We start from the raw sequence: 25,348 nt of genomic DNA on the forward strand, positions 1-25,348 counted from the left end.
ACCAGTGTCCCTTTAAGACAAAGGGACAGAAGACCAAGAGATTTATTTCCAGACTACTGTGAATAATGCCACCACCTCTCTCTACCCCGCCTCCCAAAAGTAAAAAGGGTTATGTCAATTTTGCTTTAAAATATAGTTCCCCTCCAGTTACATGAACATAAATAAAATCTATGTAACTTTGGTATTTGGGGAATCCTGTGGATTCAGGGATCTGCAGACCTTAGGATAAATGCTCTTCTGAGTTGTTTTGCTCCTGTGCTACTTGCACTCTACTGGAATCCAGAGACCAAAAAGCAGGCAGGGCAGGCAGACTGAGGAGGCTGCTAATCAGCAGGGTGAAGTACCTCTAATGAATGCCTGAGAATCAAAAAATGCATTCTTGCCAGGATCTGGCCTTGGCCCAGGATAGCATGACGCCAAAGGCAGAAAGGATAACAAACCCAGATGTAATCCGTAGTCGACAGGAGTGCTTCAGAGTTTCCAAGGAAAATTAAAAACTAATAACCAGATTACACTTTCTGAGTCCCATGCCCTGTGGACTTCTGCTGAATTTTGGATGAGGCGAGAAAGAGGGAAACAAAGGTGATTAGGGAAAGAAAGAGGCCTTTCAGGAAGCAGTCACAGGTGTGGCATACACTCCTGTTCTCACCAGGACTCAGAGGCTTAAAAAGTCGTGAGGTTGGAGTATACTAAAATCGTGTTAATATTTGTTTAGTAAGATGTATTAAGCTTCGATGGGAATTTTTGGTGGGGCAGTAACATGAATAATTTGAGAATATGAGAATGGCTACAGCCTCAAATAGCACAAAAGGTGGAGTGCTGCCTGCACACCAGGCTGCTACAGGAGCAGCTAGGGAGACACTGAGTGCATTGAGTGATTTTCACCTAGCACATCAGTTTAATTCTCCCAGCAGCAGAAGCAGGTATCTTTCTCCCATTTCCAAGGATACAGATCTGGTCAAGGACTCCAGCAGAACTGCAATCCTAGCCCCACAACATGCTAAGATCCAGATGACTCATTTATGAAATGAGGTAAACATGCCTGCCACCTCTCATGGTGAAGATTCGTTAAGGTGATGTGCAAAAACCCCTCATCTCCACACTGTGTGACCCGTGGCACATGCTCAGTAATGCCAAACATGTTTAGATGTATATTTATGTACCTATGCATAGTACATATTTCCCACTCAAGGAAGGTGACCCTGCAAGTAGTTACCCAGAAGAAGAAGAAGGAAAAAAAAAACCCTTCTTGTGACAATAAAGGCAGATATTTTAATTGGGGTTTATGTACTTCTAAGGAAAATAGTTTACCCCAGGCACAAAGCATAGACTGTGTTCAAGCAGAAGAAATTTATTTTCTGTCACTTCAGAAGAATTATAAATACTAAACCAACATTTAAAAAAAAAAAACTAATCCAGAACTAAGTGTGGGATTGAAACATTAAAAAATAAATAAATAAATAAATAAATCTGGAGGTCTTTATTACTGTAACTTACTTATTACATATGGCTTATATACTCAAGAGCCCTGGAATAGGCCAGGTGGGGTGTTAAGACAAAGAAATTTCAAATTAAAAACAAAATTTAGAGAACGTGTTCTTTAAAACTACTTGTATTACAGACAGGAGGCTGTGGCTCTTCCACAGGGAAACTCCTGGTGTGCTCCCAATCTACCCAAGGGCTGGTGGAACTGTTGAGGAAGTTTCGGTTAGGCCCTTGCCCTGTCTACCTTTTAGAATTGACTGTGCTTCTCCATGTGTTGTCTGCAGGTCCTCGTAAGTGCACAACAGACCAAGCTCTTGAGACATAAATGTTTAAAATACAATGTATATACCTAATGCAATATAGATGTCAGTTCACTGGACTTTTGTCAAATCCATCTCTCTGTTTGTCATTCATTTTGAAACTTGGAAGTATTTTTACTGAGTTTTAAGGTCTATTGAACATGATCATCCTTGATTTTTTTCTTTGCCTTTTATTCCTCACCCCATCAGATCAACCAGCAAACTCTGCTGAAGCTACCTTGAAAACACATGCCCTCCTGGGCACAGTGGCACATGCCTGTAATCCCAGGGGCTCAGGAGGCTGAGGCAGGAGGTTCAAGAGTTCAAAACCAGCCTCAATAAAAGCGATGCACTAAGCAACTCAGTGAGACCCTGCCTCTAAATAAAATACAAAATAGGGCTGGGGATGTGGTGCAATAGTTGAGTGCCCCTGAGTCCAATCCCCAGTACCTCCTGCACCCCCCCCCCAAAAAAAAACCTATTCCAAGATGCCATCATTTTGTGCCTGAGCTAAGATAAAAGCCTCACAGCTGGTCTCCTGGCTTCATCTTGTCTTTCACAATGACATGATCTTCTAAGTGTAGATCAATTTAGCAGATGTGTGTAAAATCTTCCAAGGCTCTCTGCTGCATTGAGAATAATATCCAAATGCCTCACACTGCCTCTAAGACCCTGTGTGAACTGGCTCCTTCTGCCTCATCAAGCTCTCTCTTGCCCACCATCTATTTGGTCCTATAGTTCCAGCCATACTCGACTTTATTCTCTTTCTTGAGCACTCCCAGTCCTTTCCCATCTTAGAGTCCTAAGTGCTATGCTGCTTCTGTTTGGAATATTCTTCTACCAAAGTCTCTCATAGTGAATTACTGCATGTCACATCTCTACATATTCATTGCCCCCTCAAATATGCCTTCCCCAACCACCAAATCTAAACAGGGTCCCTAGTCATGCTCCATCACATCACTCAGTTTTATTTTCATTGTAGCATCTAATATCTTTCTGTGTTATTTACCCGGCTTATCCTTGTAATCCCAGCACATGCATCAAAATATGACAAGAGCAGATGTTCAATAAATATGTGTCAAATGAAGGAATGAAGGAATGGCACTATGAGTAGCAACAATGATATGAGAAGTTCTGCTGAGTCACTGAAAGGGCTTGTAGACTGCCAAGAATATGTGAGAAAGAGACTTGGAACACCAAATGTTAAGGGATAAAGTGAAATCACTCAGTATTGTTTCCATGGTCTGAACCTGCTATTGTAATTCAAGTGATAGAATATTTTATGAGTTATATATAACTATCCTAAATCTTGTAAATAAAACTAAAATTTATAAAGTCACCATTTCCTTGAATATATAATGCAAAACTTTGTTAACTCTACTGTATTCAGATTTTTGTGTTTTTGTTTTGTTTTGTTTTGTTTGGCTTTCATTCCCTAATTTATTTAAGGCTTTCAGAAGCATTCTTTCTTAATATTTCTGCCTTTCAGTTATGGGTTGATTACCAAATTTTAACCTAAACTTTTAGTAATGGGCCAGTAGGAAAAGACAGTGATCAAGGAGCTATGACCCTGAACCTGATTTTTGCATCCTTGAATTAATTTACTATTTGCATTTTCAAGAAAGATCTAACTATGCTGCAGAATGCAATAACCACAATGCCTACCAGATGGTTTCCAAGTACAAACCCATCTATGATTAGCATGGGATGAAGAAGTGAGAATAGAAATAATGTGTGATCCACTGAGTCTACCTGCCTGCAAATAGCATTGCACTCTCAGAGCCTGCCAGTAGCTAATCATGCCACAGGCCAGCCAGCCAACATTCTTTAGGAGAGCAAAACCCAGCATTTCCTCCGAGAAGCCTGATCCTCAGCTTGGCCCATGCTTGAAGTGCTTGAAATAATGCTTCTTTAAGTATTAAATTCTGTGGTTCTTTTATACACACACACACACACACACACACACACACACACACACATATATATATGTATGTATATATGTTGTAGATGGACACAATAGTTTTATTTTATTAATTTATTTTTATGCGGTGCTGAGAATTAGACCCAGTGCCTCATGCATGCTCTACCACTGAGCTACAGCCCCAGCCTCCTACCTTTTTGTTGTTGTTCTGAATTTCACTAGACATTGTGGACTAAATCTTTAGCAAATTGCATGACTCTGTGCTTACTTGAGAGAACTTCAAATTGAAACAAGATCCTTTCTCTCTTTTCCTTTTAGATCCTATTGTGGATTCTACTGTCCATGAACTTCTTGAAGCCAGGAAGATTGCCTGAGGTGAGGGATGAAGTCATCTTCCTTTCAGACTCTAGGGGAAAGTATTACTTCCTTTTAACGGACTCCCTATTTCAAATAATAGAAATTATGGAAATACAATGTGTTCAAAGCAAAATTCTTTTAAATAGATGCATTGATTAGCTTTTCTGCTGTCAATAGGGAAAAAATACCATATAAAGGGAAGAGATCAGTAACCATTTAGAATAGAAAATTCCTCTATGAGGCTATTAGATAATAATTGGTCATTGGAGAAAGAGGCCTCATGAATTTTTCAGATGCACATATGGAAATTATCTCTTCCGAGCAAGTCAGACAAATGAGTAGATGAAAATCACAATTTTAGTCACAATGCGTACTACTAATGAAACCCAGGATCCATTTATAAACTCTTGTGGTCATTTCCAAAATCTAGGACCAATTGACTTCACAGCTTATTGACTTACTATGAATTTACTTAAAACAATAATGCAAGAATATATTTAAATTCTAAATCTAAAATGTAAATAAGGTATTATGAAAGCTTTCCTGGAAGGGGGCTCTTTGGATTGGAAGATAAAAATGTGTTCCAATTATTGTAACTAATCATTACTCTAAAACCATGTGAAAATATTACAATATGTTTGGAAAATAACAAGAAAACACACATTTCCCTTTTCCTTTGTTACCACACTTGTCCTCATAATTACCAATTTTTACTTGGCAACAGAATATTCTATCAAGTACCTCTATATAATTTAATTAATATTGCCACTAGTGTTGAGGTTTTAAGTCTCTTTCAACATCAAAAATATTAGAAATGGGTATTTTCATAGGTCAAGTTTTTTCCCCTATTCCTTTGGTTGGTTCCTTCCTCCCTTCCTTCTTTCCTTCTTTCCCTCTACTCTTCTCTTATCTTCTCCTTCTCCTTCCTTCCTTCCTTCCTTCCTTCCTTGTGATAGAGGATTGAACCTAGGGACACTCCACCACTGAGCTTCACCCCCAGACCTTTTTCTTTTCATTTTGGAGACAGGGTCTCACTAAGTTATTCATTCTGGTTTCAAACTCACAATCCCCCTGAGCTTCCTGAGTAGCTAGGACTCCAGATGTGCACCACCATGTCTGGTCTTTGGGTTTTTTTTTTTTCCTTAGGATAAATTTACAAAAGTCAGATTATCAGATCTATGCTTCTGAATATTTTTACAGCTCTTAGTATAGTATTTTGAAAAGGGAAAACAATTAATCCTTTCACCAGTGATATGTGAGGATTCCAGATTCACCTCAATCTCAACAACAAGATTATCAATCCATCTTTTGTCTTTGCAACCTAAAAGGCTACCAATGCTTTTTTTCATGTTTTAATTTCCCTTTCTGCTATTACTAGTGAGATGATTTCAACATGTTAAGGAATATTTATATTTCTTAAAGACCTAAAAACAGCATGCTACAGGGACACTGCTACATCGATGTTCATAGCAATACAATTCACAATAGCAAGACTGTGGAAGCAACCTAGATGCCCTTCAATAGACGAATGGATAAAAAAAATGTGGCATTTATACACAATGGAGTATTACTCTGCATTAAAAAATGACAAAATTATAGAATTTGGAGGGAAATGGATGACATTAGAGCAGATTATGCTAAGTGAAGCTAGCCAATCCCTAAAAAAGAAATGCCAAATGTCTTCTTTGATATAAGGAGAGTAACTAAGAACAGAGTAGGGAAGAAGAGCATGAGAAGATGACTAACATTAAACAGGGATGAGAGGTGGGAGGGACAGGGAGAGAGAAGGGAAATTGCTTGGAAATGGAAGGAGACCCTTAGGGTTATACAAAATTACATACAAGAGGAAGTGAGGGGAAAGGGAAAAATAATACAAGGGGGAGAAATGAATTACAGTAGAGGGGGTAGAGAGAGAAGAGGGGAGGGGAGGGGAGGGGAGGGGAGGGGAGGGGAGGGGAGGGGGGATAGTAGAGGATAGGAAAGGCAGCAGAATACAACAGACATGAGTATGTCAATATGTAAATCAGTGGAAGTGTAACTGATGTGACTCTGCAATCTGTATATGGGGTAAGAATGGGAGTTCATAACCCACTTGAATCAAAGTGTGAAATATGATATATCAAGAACTATGTAATATTTTGAACAACCAATTAAAAAAATACAGGTGAACTACAAAAAAAAAAAAGAAAAAGAAAGGCAGAGGATGTTAATTGGATTGGATTATTGAGTTCAAAGAGAGAAGAACAAAAACTAAAGACACAAATCAAAGTGTCACCAAATCACAAAATAAAAAGCAACTTCCACAATATGACGTAAGTATTCTTTTCTTGTGTCAGACATATATATTAGTAATTCTTAAATAGGATTCATCCAAGTCATTTCATAAACAGTAATAAATCCTGTTTTCTCTCTTAACCACTGAGCCACATCTCCAGCCCTTTTTATATTTTATTTAGAGACAGGGTCTCACTGAGTTGCTTAGGGCCTCACTAAGTTGCTGAGGATGGCTTTGAATTTGCAATCCTCCTGCCTCATCCTCCTGAGCCCCTGGGATTACAGGCATGTGCCACCATGCCCGGGCTCCTTACTTCTTTATGAGTCATGAAACAACTAAGTATGTCCTTCATTCTCCATGACGAAGTTTGTATAAAAACATGTTAGCATCTCTCTGCATTATGTTGAATGTGTTCTCAGTAAGCACTACTTTAGAATGTCAATATAGGATCATGTAGAGTAGAAAAGTAATGACTTTTTTGACCCATCATTAGAATCACGACTGAGATCACTACAAAAAAAAAGACATACAAATTAACTTAGTGTTTATTTTAGGTAACATCGGAACCTTTCAGAAATGAAGACCTAAAGAAATGGCAGAGAAGTGTCTTTTTATGGACAATCATGCAAAAGTATAATTGGAGGACCAAGGGCGTGATCTGATGGTAATAAACTAGGGGCAACTTAGCAAGGTTTCTAAGTTCAGGTTCTTTGTGACCTCCCTGTGTGACATTCCTTCCTTCCAGGTATCCTGTCTGACACTCATCACAGGAAAGTCTTCAAGGGCAGAGAAAACAAGGCCCGCTTTAAGAGACAAGAGTGGGGAAAGGAAAAACTTCTGTTTATGGGCAATGTGCCACATTGGGGGATAGAATGTTCTAACCCCATCAATAGTTAAACAAGAATTCTAGTTTACAATATGCTAATGTACACTAAATTAGGTAAGATATTTGATTAATGCCACATCTTCTCATTAATAGGTTTATTATCAATATATGAAACAACCTGAAAAATATCCTTAGTTATTCTAGCAATCAACGTCAAACAAAATGATATCACATGTTAAGTTTGACTACGAAGCACATCATCACACCTATTCAGAGTCTGAAATTTATCCCAAGTTCCATAACAACAATTTAATTTTACTCATTTTCTATTTATTTGTGTCAGGTGTGTGTGTGTGTGTGTGTGTGTGTATTGGTGTTTGAGATATCTTTTAAAATAACATATATAAGTTTTGCTACTTTAATTATACATTTTGTTAAATACTATAATGTTTTATGTACAGGAAAGTTCAGTGAATATGTTTTTGATGTACTTTAACAGTAGTAATACATAATAACTTATTGCAAATACTTTACTTGTACCAAACTTGGCATAATATAATTCAATAAAAGCTTATCAAGTCTGTAGAAAATACTATATCATGTCCATGGTTACCATCTGTTATATCTGAAACCTACAGAGGAAAAAATGGCTAATCACCAGATGCAACTGCTTCTTTTTGTTATTGTCGTTGTTGTTTTTATTTGTTTTAATTAGTTATACATGACAGCAGAATACATTTTGACTCACTGTAGACAAATGGAGCACAATTTCTCATTTCTCTGGTTGTACACAATGCAGAGTCACATTATTCATGCAGTCATACATGTACATAGGGTAATAATGTCCATCTTATTTCACCATCTTTCCCACCCCCATGCCCTCTTCCTCTCACTCCCCTCTGCCTAATCAAAAGTTCCTCCATTTTTCCCTTGCTCCCCCTCCATTATGGATCAGCATCCACTTATCAGAAAAAAACATTTGGCTTTTGGTTTTCAGGAATTGGCTTACATTGCTCAGCATGATATTCTCCAACTCCATCCATTTACCTACAAATGCCATCATTTCATTCTTTTTAAGGCTGAGTAATATTTCATTGTGTATATATACCACATTTCTTAATCTGTTCATCTATTGAAGGGCATCTGGGTTGGTTCCACAGTTTAGCTATTCTTTTAAAAGTTTGGTATTTTATTTATCAGAGCAGTAGATTATAAAGACCACACAGATTGCAAATTCAAGACCCAACCCCAGCACCTCAACAACACCCTACCTCAAAATAAAAAAGAAAATGTGCTGGGGATATAACTCAGTGATAGAGCACCCCTGGGATTAGTCCCCAGGACTGTAAGAAAAAGAAGGAAAAAGGGGAAAGAAGTAGGATAAAGATGAGAGTAGTTTAAAAAGCCAGGCTTGGTGGGTGGCAGTTTCCTTAGTGAATGGGAATAAGTAGCTACCACTCTTGAACAAAGTGAATTGCCTTTCTATTTTTTGGTTTGCCTAATGATATGACTATCATTATTAAAACAATTGCATTATTAAAATCCATCCATCAATAAGAGCAATGTTATTTGCACTCTAAAATTCTAGCAACCTATGCTGTAGTTTCCTTTCCATCCTATATTGTGGTTAAAATGTGATTTTTCTTACACTGAGCCTTCTTGGTAATATAAACCTACAGAACATGTTTATAAAAAGGTACTCATTTTATCTCAACATGTTCTATTGAGAAGTTGACATTTTTGTGCAAAAGGTTTCTTTCTTCATTTTCTTTTTTTGTTGTTGTTGTTGTTGCTTGTTTAGTTTTGTGGTTTGATGTTACTATTTATTTGCTTATTTTGTCTTTGCTGATAAAGGACATAATATGGAGATACCAACTGAGACATTTGGGTAGAAGTTAATATGCAATTATATGAATATTTCACCTATATCATGCCAACTGAAAATTGTTCTCAGACTGTTCAAATGATAGAAATCTTACCAACTTTGTCATTGTCAATAAACACTGCTTGCATTAAAATATCAGGGCCATATATCTTGCATACCATCCATGAAGTAGATCTCAGTTGGGGATTCAACAAAAAGAAGGTTACTAAACATCAGTATAGTCACCAGGAAAGGCTTCCAGGGACAGGACATGTAAGGACACCAAACACCAACTCAATAAGTCATCCAATAAGTATATGCAATGCTTCTACTTTGGACCAGACTCTGGTTTGGGAAGTGCATTAGAGTGTGATATATTTAAATTTTCTCCAAGAAAAATTCCGCTGCCACATATTTACCCTCCTTATAAGCATTGAACTTATGCTTTGGTTGACTTTTGACAGAGTATATTACATGAGGCCTTCTGACTGGCAGATTCCTGTCTTTTAGGCACTGAGAATATAGTATATCATTCTAAAAGTTTCCCTAGAGAAGAGGTTCAAAGAGTATATCACCCATTTGGAAAATGTATTGAGAACTTCACGTGAACCATCCTATAGGATTAACATTTAATGTATATTATTATTGTTCAATCTCTCTCCCTCCTTCTCTCTCTCCCTCTTTCTCCCTCACTCCCTCCCTCCCTCCCTCCATCTAATCTCTCTCTCTCCCTCCCTCCATCTAATCTTTCTCTCTCTCCAGCCCCTTTCCCTCTTATCTCAGCTAGAAAATGCTGTGCAGGTGTTATTCATCATTTAAAATACACTCTGTTACAGACAATTTAGTTTATGTGCCAGAGCAAATACACAGTTACAGACAATTTGTTTAATGCAACCAGGAAGTCTTGGTATCTGACCACAACTCCAATAGGAACAAGAGCAACTAAGGACAGCAGGAAGGAATTTAGCAAATTTAATGCAGTGAAGGGAGAGCTTGTATACTTCACTGCCTACATTGCCTTTGATGATTTCCTGTTGTAGAAATTCTTCTTTATGGACAAATAAGGACAGAAGCAGAAAATGACAGTACAATTGAGAAATTTTTCCCTGTCACAGAAAGGCAGATGTATCTTGAGAGAAGTATAGCAGTGTTATGTTTTGTGGATGAGCAACTTAAGGGAACAAGAACCAGGCAACAGCTACAAATTGCTAGGACAAGAACTAGACCTCAAAATGAGGAAGGGAGGAAGAAATTGGGGAAGATGTGTGAAGTGCCAGAGCCTAAGTCCAGGTTCCAGAACAAGAAAGAGAAGCTCAGGAGAGAAGAGGAAACCAAGGTAGAATCTCAGGGGCACGGCTGTGGCTGCCATATCTCAGGGACCCACAGCTGCCTAGAGCTCCTACACACTACCATCAGGCAGCAATGGCTCTGAACTTGAGCAGGACTAGTCCTGTTGAGGAAGAAACCTGGTCCTGTAGAAAAGCAGAGGTTGAGAGCCATCAGGGACTGGCATTTGCCTTAATAGTGCCATCATTGTCTTGTCAACATCTGACCTCTTTTGGGAATAAGCTTAGTTGGCCTCAACCTTTTTCTAATGATAAATATTCTCTAGTGTTAACTGTTTTTTATTCATTTGATTTTTTTTCAAAAATATTACCTTTGACTACAGTGTTCACTTTTGGTTGCTTTTGTTGAAAAAGAAATATTTTGTGTTAAGGGATAAAGTTAACTAATTAGTTTTCTCAAATTAATTGTAATACCAGTTCTTATTTACTCGGAATCTTAGTATAGCTCTAATGCAGGCTACAGTCTAAATGTACTATAATATAAATATAGTTACCTTGTAGCAGAGAATTTCCTATCAGATATTCTGAAGTTAATGAATCTGTGCAGTACATTTCAGACTGAATGCTCCTTCCTTCTTTGATATGATGTGAGTGGATTATGTTATACAAACGATTGACTCCTCTTCTCAAACAAAGTCAAGAGGATGAAAATACCTCAAGAGAAAGACTTTTATGTCTTTGACCTGACATTGACCACAATTTTCAGCTTTGCAGATATGAAGGATAAGTAGAAAATATCAGATATTCAAAAATCCTTATTCCTTTTAATTATCTTTTAATTAACTTTCTATGTCCTTTTAATGAAGATTCAAGTTTTTTATAATCATACAGAGTTCATGACTCCTGCATATCCTTAATGCCACAAGCCAGAATTTTACATAATAATTGGTTACTTCAAATGCAATGGTGTGGTAGACAAGCTCTAAGCTGATGGCTTTGAATTAGCATAGACTTTGATAAGATTTTTATTCCAATGCCTTGGGAATCATGTGCTGTTGGACAGAGTTGTTTAGAACTGGACAAAAATCAGAAGTAGTGGAAACTGAAATTCCCAAATCAAATGGCACAAGCTTTAGTGAACCAGAGGGGAAATATGAATTGGTCAAGAATGATTTCTTCTTTTCATTCTGTCTCCACTCCACTTCCACCACTTCCAAGGTAGCCCAGCAAAAAAAAAAAAAAAAAGTGTAAAGGACTTTTAAGAAACTGTTTAAGTAGATGGAAATGGTTAATGACCCTGATTTGTTCATTATTCAGAGTCAACAAACATGTTTAATTAAAATAATACATACATACATTTTTTTTTATATCAGGGATTGAACCCAGGGGCACTTTACTTCTGAGCCACATCCCAAGCTCTTTGTATTTTTTATTTTGAGATGGGGCCTCACTAATTTGTTTAGGGCCTCACTAAATTGCTGACTTTGAACTTGTGATCCTCCTGCCTCAGTCTCCAGAGTTCTCAGAATTACAGGCATGTACCACTGCAATAATCATCAACTTTTAGAAGTATAAAGGACAAAGAATACTCAAGGGCAAGTGAATCCAAAATTATTGTATTTAAAAAATCTAAATCCTTAAGTAACAAAATTCTACTCTGCTAAAAATACTATGTTTTAGTCAGCATTTGCATCACTGGTGAACAAAAGACCCAACAAGAACAATTAAAGGAGGAAAGCATGTTTTGTCTCATGGTTTCCAAGGTTCAGTCTATGATCAGCCAACTCCATACCTATGTCCCTGAGGTGGGGCAGAACATCATGGCTGAAGGGTATGATAGAGAAAAGCAGCTTAGGACTTGGCAATCAGGTTGGAGAGAGAGAGACAGAGAGAGAGAGAGAGAGAGAGAGAGAGAGAGAGAGAGAGAGAGAGAGAGAGAGAAGGAAAGAGAGAGAGATCTGCTTGCCAAGGACAAAATATAAAACCCAAAGGCATACCTTCTACTTCTTTGATCTACTTCTTTGAGATACTTCCTATCTGCTTACATTTACCATCCTTATCATCCCACTTAATCCCTATCAGTGGATCAATCCACCTTTTAAGTTAAAGATCTCATAATCTAGTCATTTCATCTCTGAATCTTCTTGCATTGACTCACACGTGAGCTTTTGGGAGATGCCTCACATCTAAACCATTGCAAAGAAAATTTTTCTTTGAAGATTGTCTTAACGTCCTCTGTAAAATGTCATTTGCTTGGTATTACTATTCCCTATTTTGGATTATCCATTTAAGATTGTGACACATGTTGCTTTTAAACTTTATAATAAATTTAGTTCACAGTATAAACAAAAATAATTATAACCCAGCAGGAAACAAATTTAAACTACCTGAGAGAATAGACTATACCCAAGAAACCTACTCTGCTTATGGCTTGCATAGGAATGAATGTTAGGCCTGGTGATAATTGATGTAATGTCTTCATTTAGGAGATATAAAAATTTAAAAAGAGAGAGACTACATGACTTTCTCAAAATCTCAAACCCAAGTTTTCCTTTTATTAATGTAAATCCAGTAATTCATATATTTTTAAATTTTTAACTATGTAGTAGCTGGAAATACAACATATGCTTCAAAACTTTAAGATTTCATTTCCTTTACCATTTTATATGAAAGTATTACCATGTTACTATATGTTACTATAGTGTTCTATCTATACTATTTATAGTATCACCATACTATATTTATTTTGGACTTCATCTCAATTGGCCTTGTTGACTGAGGTTGGTCTATACTCATAAATCTGTTTGCTTCAAAGATAAAGCTTAACAGTATTGTTTACTGTTTCCTAAAAATTGCACTCCTGTGAAATATAGAGAACTATTTTTACATTTGATATATCTAAGTGATGAAAGTTAAACCAGTTACATAGAGATAATATTTCAAAATGTAATATTTTACATCAATATCAATAGAGAGATTTTCCTTGCATTTCTCTTAATTTTTTCTTTCTTTGATTCAATCATGTCTAGTTGCAGGACACTTTCTTAGATCACTGGGTTATTCTAGAGGCTAAAATGTAGGTGAATAGTGACATAGCCATTCATATTCTTTGTCAAGGCTTACTCCAAAGCTAAAATTCAACCCAAGGGGGAGAATACAGAACCCTGAAGAGGAAACTTCACATTCCAGATGGATCAGCCCTTATCAAACTAAGTGAAAAAATCTAAATATCTAAAGAGCCACCCCTACATCTTCCAGACAACTTAATATCTCCTAAGATGTCAGAAACCAAGTGATTTTGTTCAGTTTTACTTTGTTATTTAAGGATTAGTTACTTATTCAAAGAAACATGAATTCTGATACCACTATAATCATGGTTCTCAAAATTTTGATTTCTTAACCCTTTTTACTCTTAAAAATTTTAAAGACCCTTCAGAGCTTTTCTTTCCCCAGTCCTGGGGATTGAACCCAGGGTTGCTCTACCACTGAAAAGTACTCTAACCAGCCCTCTTTCTTTTTTATGTTGAGACAGAGTCTTGGTAAGTTGCTGAGACTGGCCTTGAACTTGTGATCCTTCTGCTTCAACCTCCAGAATCCCTGGGATCATAGGCATCACCATGGCCACCCCAAAGAGCTTTTTATTATGTGGGTTATATTTATCAGTATTTACCATATTCAGAATTAAAACTAAGAGTTAAACTTATTTAATTTTAAAAGGCAATTAACTATATATTTAAATGAGTGGCATCTTTTTGAAAAGAACATAACTACATTTTCCAAAACAAATTAGGGAGTAGATGGCATTACCTATACTTTTACAAATCTCTTTACTACCTGACCCATTAGAAAACAACTGGATTCTTACATTCTTTTTTGTAACCACTCTGTTGTGATCCATTGCTTTGGTTGAAGTATAAGTAGAAATGTAGAACTTGTGAAGACATACAATTGGAAAAAGGCAGAAATTGTGAACCTCCTAAAGTGATATCATTGACTCACAAGGGTCCAAGGACCACACTTTGAGAATCACTGTTCCAGAAAATACAAGGCCTTATTCCTTTCAGTGGTTGGAATACATGACCACTGAGAAGTCTCAATTCATTATTCAGAAGTGAAAATGAGTACCCTTTACCCAGAAGAATACACAAGCTTCTCAGCCACATTTTTTCACAGTGGTTTCTATAACCCAAAGCCTGTATATCTGAGCAGGCATGTCTTAGGCAACAGCTCTCCTATATTCTGATGTGCTGCTCTTCAGACATTCTGAACTTTATGAACCCCTGTATTTTGTCCTCTAGAAGTCTTAAAACTGGAGGACAACTGTCAATTCAAACTCATTTATGTAAAGCTGTATATCTATCAATTCCCAGCCCAACAGACCTGACAGGATCCCTAGTTCTAAGTCACCATGGTCCTTTGCAACAAAGCACATTGCTAGGGTTCTCTTATTCCCTTATCAGCAACACCTCAATTTTTGGTGGTCTTGGAAATGCTTGGATGATTTCAGGCTCTATATACTTTTACAGTTCTTTTTCCTCAGGGATATATTGTTTATCTCTGGCATCATTGAAATAATAATTTTCAACCAAATACTCCAAATTACTTTATTTTTTATAATAAAAATTCGTATCTGATCCTAAGATTTTCTAGTTAAGAAGGACTAAAAGCATACATGGAAAGAATGTCAAAATTCATATCCACTTCTTTGTGGACACAGAAAGAACATCAGTGAAGTTAGACAATCTACTGAACTGGATGAATATGGCTTTAGGAAAACACACTCAGAACTCTCTCCCACAATCACAACCTCACCTGTTTGAAACATTCCACAGTTGACCCCACCAACCCTAATTCTCAATATCAGAGTCATGTTGAGGGAGATGAGGACCTTCCTGACAGAACGGAAGGTCACACAATAGACTTCCTTTTCTACTAGGAGAAACAATTAAAAACAGTTCTGTCCAGATATTATGCCATTCCTGAGCTGTTTGGAAATATCCAATGGGTAAAAATTTCCTTAGGTATTGAGAATCCAATAAGCCTTAATCAATTTTGGACCAATCAGCACCTTGATAGTACCTCCTGCATAAAATCAGTTTTGAGTTGCCATCTCTTCTGAAGGGAAGAAATGAATTTCTGTGGCGCTGTCCATGGTCCTTATCTTAGGTACTCACTTTTCAAACTGCCTTGCAAGTTTAGGTCTGCTTTGCTTCCAAATATTTCTCGAATACCAAGCATTTTTGTGATTCTTGCTATGATTATTTCTTGAAATGGGGCTTACATTTCTTATGTGTAGAAATTTTTCACTGAAGGTTAATATTGTCAGTCCTACCTTCTACCTATTCCTCTCCTGCTTTGTGTTAGCTTCATCTTTGTCAAGAACCTGCCTACCTTCTTCTATTCCTGGGCTGGCTTCCACTGGTCCAGGCACACAGCCCTGCTTGATACATAACAGTGGCCAAGAATGAACCTAAGAGTAAACAGCAAGCATTATTTAAAGAAGAATGAACCTAAGAGTAACTAGCAAGCATGATTTAAAGATGAATGAAATCCTGCCCTGCCCCAAGACAACTCCTTTTGGACTAGCAATGTGACTAAACTTCCATTTGAGAATGTGGCATCAGAGAACAATAGTGACTAAATTCACATATGGCACTGGATTAAACACTGGGTTTAGAAACTTTGTCTAATTAATATTCACAATGTCCCATCAGATCAATATTATTATCTCCAATTTTCAGTTGAGAGAACCAAGGCTCAAAGAAGTTAATAGTCAGTCCAATTTAACACAACTAGTATTATAGCACAAGCAGTCTCATACTGAAGTCTGTCTCATTTCACCTAGTGCATTCTTCCTTGAAGAATAGTCTCAAAGAACCTGAGGCATCCTTAATTTCATGAATATTTACATGTGAACAACACATGGCATTTTACTTTTACTATCTCTTTGATTTGAGCACTTTTGCATTTTGATGCATGTTCATTCATGTTTGACCATGGATAGGAAATGATGGAGCACAAGTATAAAGCTATGTCATAAAAAACCTCTAACCCCTTTCTCTGAACCAGGTGACAGGCAATTGAATCAGAACCACTTGCTCTAGGTCAGAAGCTCATTGACCAGCACAAGGAATCTTTAACATTGTTTGAGCTGAGAAATACCATTAATGCCATAATGCCCCATAGCCAGGATGAAGGAAAGTTTCACACGTGATGGGTTTAAGCTTCGTCTTTGAGAGCCAGATGTAGTTATCTCCATTAGCTTTTTTGACATGTTTAGAGTTCATTTTCTAGTTTTATTCAATCATCAATCCCTTCTAATTTCAAAATTCCAGAGCTCCAAGAACAAATTCTGGGTTAAGCACTTCCTTGACCCACCAGCTAGTAGTAACACAGGATAATCACTTCCTCTCAGGTCCTTCACTTACTCATATTGTTTGCCATATAAAGTTATAGTATACAGCTCTGGGAATTAGAAAATATACTTTAGGAAGGAGGATTTCTTCCAGCCAACTCAGTCCATCCTCTGTCTCCAAAGATCACATCCACTCATGTGCAAAGTACATTTACACCATTCTGGCATACCCCCAAATCTCAACCTATTACGGCATCAATTCAAGATCCATTTAAATCTCATCTGAAAGTCTCATCTAAATACCGTTGTCTCAGAAGTCTCCAATAATTCAGATTTCTCATCTAAATCATCTACATCAGGAATGGGTTAGATGCTGAGTATGTTCCATCCTGGGGGCAAAATTCCTCTCCTTGTCACTTCTCATAACACATGTTTTTTTCTAGATATTATCCCTTCAGGGTTAGTATTAAAATTTTGAGGGAAATCAAAGCTTCCCAAAGACCTCATAGGAAGTTTTTTTTTTTCATTGACTAGATTCAGTTTTGTTTTCTGCTTAATTGTATTACAAATGGATGAAAGTTAAACAGCTCCTCTTCAAAGTCAGTCAGAAATGTTTGATATGTTGGTGCCTGAAGTGAGAGCCCATCCTTTTATCTTAATCATTATTAATCATAATTATCTTCTCCTGGCTTTGAAACTCCTGTAATCTATTCCTGGAGATTTGACTGTTTCTGCTGCCTTTAATTGCATTGTCTACCATGTAACAGATACAAGCTTCTGTATACACAACATTTTCCAAGTCAAAGCTGTATGAAAGTGTATGTTAAGATAATTAAGTTGATGGGTTGGGGTTGTGGCTCAGCAGTAGAACTCTTGCCTAGCATGTGCAGGGTGCTGGGTTTGATTCTCAGCACTACATAAAAATAAATAAATAAAATAAAGATATTTTGTCCAACTAAAACTAAAAAAAAAATTAAAAATAAAAAGATAATCAAGTTGATAATTAGATGTACAAACTTGGATGAAAATTCAACAAACACAGTTGTATCATTTCAAATAACTAAGTGACGCACAGATGAACAGAAATCTTTCTCTACACACAACTACATTGCTCATGCAAACATCTTAGATCACAACTGACTTATCTACTTAATAACTGTTAAATTTTTTGTAGTGAGGTAAGAGATATCTTTCAACATCATAAATGTGAAAATAAAAGCTATGTGGGTCTCAGACTTAAGATGAGGTAGTAATTTCTATATAATGTCTTTTATAATGTCATAATTAATGGCTACACATTATTTGATTATATTGTATACAACCAGTACCTTTTTTTAAAGAGAGAGAGAGAGAGAGAGAGAGAGAATTTTTTAATATTTATTTTTTAGTTTTCAGTGGACACAACATCTTTATTTTATTTTATTTTTTGTGGTGCTGAGGATCGAACCCAGCGCCCCACATATGCCAGGCGAGCATGCTACCACTTGAGCCACATCCCCAGCCCAGTACCTTTTTTTATACAAACATGAAGTCTGTTTCCAATATTTCTTTAACTGGAGTTTAAAATATGTACTTTCATATGAAATAGTATTCACATATGTTAACATTTATTTCAGAAGACAACTTAATATGAACTTAGGAGATATCTTGGATTGATATGTAAATACTAATAATGCATTTTTAAAATCTCAATTTCTGGTTTGTTTTCTTCTTAGCTCTTATTTTAACTTGCCAACAGTATATTTTTTTTTGTTTGAATAAATTGGGTAGCCTATTAAGTCATTATCAATCAGGAACATTTAGATGTTAGATGTCCCCCAAAAACTCATGTGTGAGACAATGCAAGAAGGTTTAGAGATGAAATGATTGGGTTAGGAGAGCCTTAACTCAACCAGTGAATTAATCCCTTGATAGGAATTAACTGAGGGGTCACTTTAGGCAGGTAGGATGTGGCTGGAGGAAGTAGGTCTTTGGGGCATAACTTTGGGATGTATATTCTGTGCTTGTTCAGCAGAACTCTCTTCTCTGTTTCCTGGGTTCTATGCTTGCAGCTGCTTTTCTCCATCACACTCTTCTGCCATGATGTTCGGCCTCACCTGGAATCTGCCATCTATGGTCTAAGGCCTTTGAAATCATGAGTCCCCAAATAGACTTTTTCTCCTCTACTTGTTCTTGTCAGGTACTTTAGTCACAGCAGGGGAAGAAACAAAACAAAAAAAACAACCAAAAAAAAAAAAAACCCACCTTACCTATATACACTTGTCTATTTCATTGCATCAGAATGACCTGGCAAAGAATGGCCCTGGTGAGTTGTGTGGAATGAAGGTTATAGGAAAGACCTGGACCATGAGGGAGTAAGTATAAGTGAAATGCAGCCTTGCCCATCAAAGAGTCACCTAAGATTCACTAGCAGATGAGCTTGTTGAGTGGGCAGGTAAGGAAAGGTACTAACAAGAATGATGGAGGATGGTGGAAGTCAAATAATATCTAATTGTTAATTTACCCTAAGGATCCACCTGATCACCCTATGTAATTTAATGCACTTACCACTACCCATCCTCTGCTGTTAAAGAGCAGGTTCAAATAGGATATTATTAGGCAATTAGGGAAAGTGAAGGCAGCCTATTGGCTCCTGAAACACCAGCTCTGAGACTAAGTGTTCACAAGCATAGGAGAAAGGTCACAGCCTGGAACTATGTCCAGATTCACATACAGAGGTTAACACACAGGCCGGGACCTGTTGAGAGAAAAGCATATCTATTTATTTGACATGTTTATTCCTTTTCCTATTATTTAAGATTTTTATTTAAATCTTTAATAAATGAAGCCTGGGTTTATTCTTCAACATGTTGCCTTTTCAAATTGTATAATTCCATTCTATAAATCAGTGTATTCTTCTACCCTTTCTAATATATTCCCAGTGATCACTTCTTTCCTACCTTCTGTCTGTATACTTAGACTCAGATTCAAGCAGAGCCAAAAGAGTCATGTACTGAGGTGAAATGGCCAAAACCCCTGATAAAGGCACAAAAGGAGCTAAGAGGCATTGTGTTGACTGCAAGGCTGCAAGTCCCAGCCCTCCCTAGGTCTTCCCCCTCCAATTAGACTCATTTCTACCTGGTAGATAAAATGCAAGAGATGGTGTGTGTGGTGGAAGAGGCATCCTGGCCTCACAGCTGACCTGCAGAGCCCAGAAGGGGGCTCAGCAAGCATTGTCCCAACTCCAAAGGAAGAAAAGAGTCCATTATCTCTTTATAAAAGCTTGAAATAGAACTGCCCTTTTAAATGCTGCATGAAATTGTAAAAACTCCCCTCTATTTTCTGACTTGCTATAACCACTGGGTCACTCATCCATAATGTTGCTCTCTAGGTTTCCTGAATCTAATTCAGAGGCCTTTCCTCATGTATAGCAAATTATGTTTTTTACAAAGTTGAATTGCATTTTATTTTTTATGTGTGTGTTTGCTTTAAACTAAATATAGTACACTGTGTCTCAATTCCTAGTGGTGTCTACAACAACTCCCAAATTAGAAAGCTCTCCAAACTTCACCAGCAATGTGTTGTTTTCTTACTGCGTTCAAACCTTTTCACTGTGTTAACATAGTAACTAATATTTTTATAGTGCTTTACAGTTTACAAAATATTCTCAAACATATCATCTCCTGAAAGGAGGTATTATTAGGAACATTCTTTACCAAGACTATGGGTTTTATCCCCAGACACACACACACACACACACACACACACTCTCTCTCTCTCTCTCTCTCTCTCTCTCTCTCTCTCTCTCTCTCTCTTACATGTGGACACATACATGCGCACACACACACACACACACACACACATACACACACATTAATTGGTTTGTCAAAGACTGCACAACTACAAGTAATGGAGACTGAAACTGGTTATCTGTCTCCAAAGGCTACGCCGTTATACAACCCAATGATGCCTCCTTTCTTGACCATTGATTTGCACACAAGAAGTTATAGACAGCAATAATAAATATAATTATTATTTAATGGAAAAGAGACAAATCTCAATGTCTAGAAGGCTATTTGGACCATAGATTTTGGTCAGAAATACTTTTTTCATGTTTTTGTCTGCATGAAAGCAAGACACACAAAACAGTTGCAGGTGTTTTAAAAGATGCAAATGACTGTCATTTATCAAGTGTTATGGTGCACAATACTCATTATAAAGTGCTTTCCAAGTACCAGCTCAATTAATCTAATAACAAACGTATAAATAAAGTTCTAATGTTATAGATGAGGAATCAAAGTTGTAAGAGATCATGCAAGTCACTCCAGCATGTACGTGGTAGGGACTTAAACCCAGCACATGTGGTTCCATTGAGTATGCTATTAACCACTGAACCATTGCAATTAAGATGGTTTGGGCTGGGGATATAGCTCAGTTGGTAGAGCACTTGCATCACACACAGAAGCCCTGGGTTCAATCCCCACCACCACCACAAAAAAAAAAGAAAAAAAATAGAGCTGGTTTTATATTCAACCTTAAATAGAATTTCTTCTGCACATTGACCAATTGCATTAACTTAGGAAATAGTTAATCTCCCTGAAGTTTGGCTTTTCTTTTTGTGAAATTATTAAATAAGTTTCAGAAATCAGCACCTAATTTGTAGTCAGTAAATTTTAGCTAGTGTTCTACTGATATTACTCACCTCAAATATGTATTGAGTAGCTGCTATGGGTACTGGACTATTTATCTGAACACTTTGTTTTTAGAAGATCCATCTCTTCTGCACAACAGAGTCCAAGGCTAACCAGGCACTCTTTCTTATTTTCTGTATTTGAACCATTCTCTCACTGTATAGAGTCACAGTTACTCATTTTCAGCCTGGTGTGGGTCGCTGCTGTTTCAGATGAGGGTGTTTAACTGTTCATTTTTTGTTGTTGTTGTTGTTTTACAGTATTATTACCACTCCATCTTTTTAGATATCTTCTTCTTCAATATGCCTGAATTCATTTGGTTATTTCTCTGGGCTATTTGAGCACACTGTCTGTGCATAAAAGAAACCGCTTTTCACTACAGCCATCTCCCATTTACACTCTGTAATTTAAAATCAGAGGCTTTATCTGAAGGTACCTCTTTTTTCTGCTGCATCTTCTTTTCTGCTGATAGACTGGATCATGGAATAATCTCGTAGAGACAGAGCATGGCTCTTGATGGCTCTCTGCACCTGGGTGCATTTGTTTTCAGACTCGCTTGCCTCAACTATTAATTGTCTTCCTGCAAGACTTTATTTTTCTCCTTCATCAGCCCCTAGACTTTACCAGACAGATTTTTACTTTGCTTTTGATTTACAGTGCTTTGGTGAAACACTTGTGTTAAGACTCATTTCAACAGGCAACATTTTATACACAGTATGGCGGTGTCTGTTGCATTCCTCTAGGAATATGGCCAGAACAAAATCTCTAAGCTCAATGTCAAATCTAATGCCATTGCAATAAAACAAATTCAAATGCCTTTAATTAGAACAGATGTCTTATGATCTGAATATTTCTGTAAACTCACTCCATACAGCCAATGTAGCCAAAATTAGAACACATTAAAAAGCATAAAATTGTAAATTGGACATGTGGATAAGCTTTATTGATACTACAAGATATTATATTAAGACTTTCTGTCAGATTTCCTCATTTGGGGGCACCATATTGACAAAACAATACAAGTGTGAGATGCGCACTTGATTAGGAGTTGAACCTATTTGGATTCACAGTGCTTACTCCAGACAATTACATTTTTAAACTTTTAGCAGATGGCCAGAATTAAGTCATCACTGGAGCCAACATGCAGTCAGATATACCATTGGCAGGGATTTAGCTTCACCTGGAAATAAGCTTGAGGATGGAAACTGCTGAATCTGAATCTGACTATGGCCTATCTGTAACTCTGGCAGAAAATCTGCTTCCATAGTTAAGTCCTGGTGTCCATGCATAAGGCTTAAGCCATGGTCAGCCTGGTGGGAAATCTGTCATTGAATGGAGGTGAGGGAGGCAAATGAATCTGCTGATTTGGTTGTTCACTTTGTATAAGTAAAAAAATGTATGTATACTCTTTATTTTTTTATTAGTTGCTCAAGACAACACAATGATCTTGATATATCATACATTTGATTCAAATGGTATATGAATTCTCATTTTTTCACGTGTACAGATTGCAGGATCACATTGGTTATACAGCCACAAATATACATACAGCAATACTAGTGTCTGTTGTATTCTGCTGCCCTCCCTATCCCCCCCTCCCCTCCCATCACATCTCTCTACCCAATCTACTGTGACACATTTTTCTTATGCCTGTAATTTTTATACTCTCTTTAACATAATTAATGGAAGAAAAAAGAAATAGCAAAAAATATTCTTTTGTAGACTTAGGATGATTATATTAACAACTAACACTTCTTGAGTGTTTACTGTGTGTCAGGGATGGTGCAAATTCTGTAGATGTTACCTTCTTAAATCCTCACAGTATCCTATGAGACAGAAGTGTCTTTATTCCCATTTTGCACATAAAGAAAGTGAGGCAAGTAGATTTCACACAGCTGGGGAGTGGCAGATAGACTAAAACAATCTGCAGAGTCTTGCCCCAACGGGTTTTATCTGTGACCTCTGAGAGGGCAGTTTTAGAAGAGTTATTGGTGAGAGTGGGAAGAGAACCTGATTTTCTTATTAGCAGAATCTCTGGAGTCAAGGACATGAGGGGAGCCTATAGCACCCATACATTCACCTGCATTGTTGATGACATCCTGGTGTTTCTCGCCCAGGATGTTTGGTTCTAGTGTACCTAACTCTTGATTTAAGTGGCTCCTAACTTTCTAACACCAATGCAGTTGAATACAGTTTGAATGCTGCAGCAATTCTGTCAGACATACCATCTCCTTTTTACAGACTAACAGCAGAGGCACAAAGAGATTCCAGGTGACTGATAAGAATGCAAGGTTAGTTGTTGGTGGTCCTCATGAAAACTCTTTAACAGCATGGGAGCATTGAACTTATCATGGAACTATTCTTTAGAACCATTGTTAATCTCTGACTCAGGTTTTCACAGATGAGACTGGTGTGGATGCTTCCTCAGACTGTAGTGTTCTTGAAATCCTCTGAGATAATTGACAAGATCCATGATATCCTGTCACCCTGCAAGGTGCTAGGTGAAGGCCTGTAATACAGTACTCTCATTTGAGAGTAGCAGGCATTTTTCCATCTCCTGATTTTACCTAACTCATATTACCCAGTTTTCAAAGGCAGGAAAGTAAGAAGCAGGCAGTATGAATTTAAGGTGAATCAGAGTGCAGATAGATCCCAGGCTGCTCAGTCCCTAAGCAATATATCACTTTCTCTGTGCATAGGCAGGACATTGAACTAATGTGTTTGTTGACATCTGAGAGTCCTATTTACAGGTTTCTAAAAAACTATTGGTTGCTATAAAGTTACAGAAACATGAGTCCAGGAAGTGTTCTGGAGAAAAAAAAAATGCCTAGTCATATATTTTAGAACAAATCAGTAAGGAAGTAAACATATGTTGGTCCAGTCACCCTTCACCCAAACCATAATGTAAAGACAGAAGAAAGTGGCAGTGGTCTTTTGTCTCATTTGCTACCAGTTTATAAGTTTGTTTGCTTGTGGCTGCTACAGTAACATCAAGTTAAAGCAATTTCCAGGACATTATTGCTTTAAGGCAATAGCAAATTTTCAGTAGCTGTGGACATGGCTTGAATGTGCAGGAACACTTCAGAGACTACGACAGCAAAAAAACAAATGATATGAGAAAGAGTTCTACACACTATATGAATTCTTGGCCATGAAATCAGCACCATGATCCATTGATTTCTGAGAGCACCCAAGGAGGTGCTGGCAGTTTCAACAGCCACATGGTAACTTTTTAAAGTTCTTAAATATGCATCTGAAAGAACTGAGAATAAATTTGAAAGCTTCTATTTCAAATGTCTTTCTTGCTAACCATCCAGTTCCACAGATATCATTCCTCGACTGCTTTTCTTTTAAATAAAATAGATTATATTAACAGAGGGAGGGAGAAAGGGAGGGAGAGAGAGAGAGAGAGAGAGAGAGAGAGAGAGAGAGAGAGAGATGCTTCAAGTCATGTGACTTATTTTTCCCATATCCTTTCTTTTATTCTTACAGTTTTTCTCATCTATTTGGTCTTCTATCTATCTTTGATTTCTGACGGATTTCAAATACCCCATTCATAATTGCCTTTTTCCCGCCTTTCTCTTATTTTTAATATGTTCAGTATTTTTATTTTTCTTCCCTTTCTGGTTGTGCTGCCAGTATCTCACTCCCTGTCCAAGTAACCGAACTTACACATGGTTTTATATTTTGAAACAATCACTTCAACAATATTCCAACTGTCTCTGGAGGAAGGAATACAATCTTAAATATAAATCAGCCTGTGCCAAGTGAAAGCATGCTCAAGTAAGGCATTAAATCCCCCTTCCGATTTCCAAAACCACATTAAGAAATAGCTGAGGCCAGCTAGAGAGGAGGTGGCAAAGGTGAAAAATGATAGTGTGAAGAGCCCCTGGTTATATCAAATTTTGCTTTTTTATTACTTTGGACTTGCCAATAAATTCTGGGAGTCAAGCCTTTTTAATATATTTCTTAGGTCCCTGCTAACTCCAGCATTTGGCAAGATGAAATTC

At 37.2% G+C, this 25,348-nt stretch overlaps 1 protein-coding gene and 1 long non-coding RNA gene across 10 annotated transcripts in view; one reads left to right on the top strand and one right to left on the bottom strand.

The window, feature by feature from the left end:
• The window catches only part of B3GALT1 (beta-1,3-galactosyltransferase 1), a 582,447-nt gene that overhangs the window by 443,494 nt on the left and 113,605 nt on the right, over window positions 1-25,348 (top strand). For 6 of the 7 annotated variants that reach the window (XM_081261274.1, XM_081261268.1, XM_081261272.1 and 3 more), the window contains one exon: window positions 4,024-4,080. The exons of the other annotated variant lie outside the window; for it this stretch is intronic. The gene's annotated coding sequence lies outside the window, so the exon portion shown is untranslated. The remainder of the gene's footprint in view (window positions 1-4,023; window positions 4,081-25,348) is intronic. 7 annotated transcript variants of the gene reach the window in all.
• LOC308630737 overlaps window positions 1-25,348 on the bottom strand; it is a 94,238-nt gene that overhangs the window by 51,653 nt on the left and 17,237 nt on the right. The window contains exon 1 of one of the 3 annotated variants that reach the window (XR_014018014.1): window positions 15,705-15,761. The exons of the other annotated variants lie outside the window; for them this stretch is intronic. This is a non-coding gene — a long non-coding RNA (uncharacterized lncRNA). Of the gene's footprint in view, window positions 1-15,704; window positions 15,762-25,348 lie in introns of those variants that run through there. 3 annotated transcript variants of the gene reach the window in all.

The sequence above is a fragment of the Spermophilus citellus genome, assembly GCF_964194105.1.
Source record: "Spermophilus citellus genome assembly, chromosome: 11".
In the NCBI taxonomy this organism is placed as follows: Eukaryota; Metazoa; Chordata; class Mammalia; order Rodentia; family Sciuridae; genus Spermophilus; species Spermophilus citellus.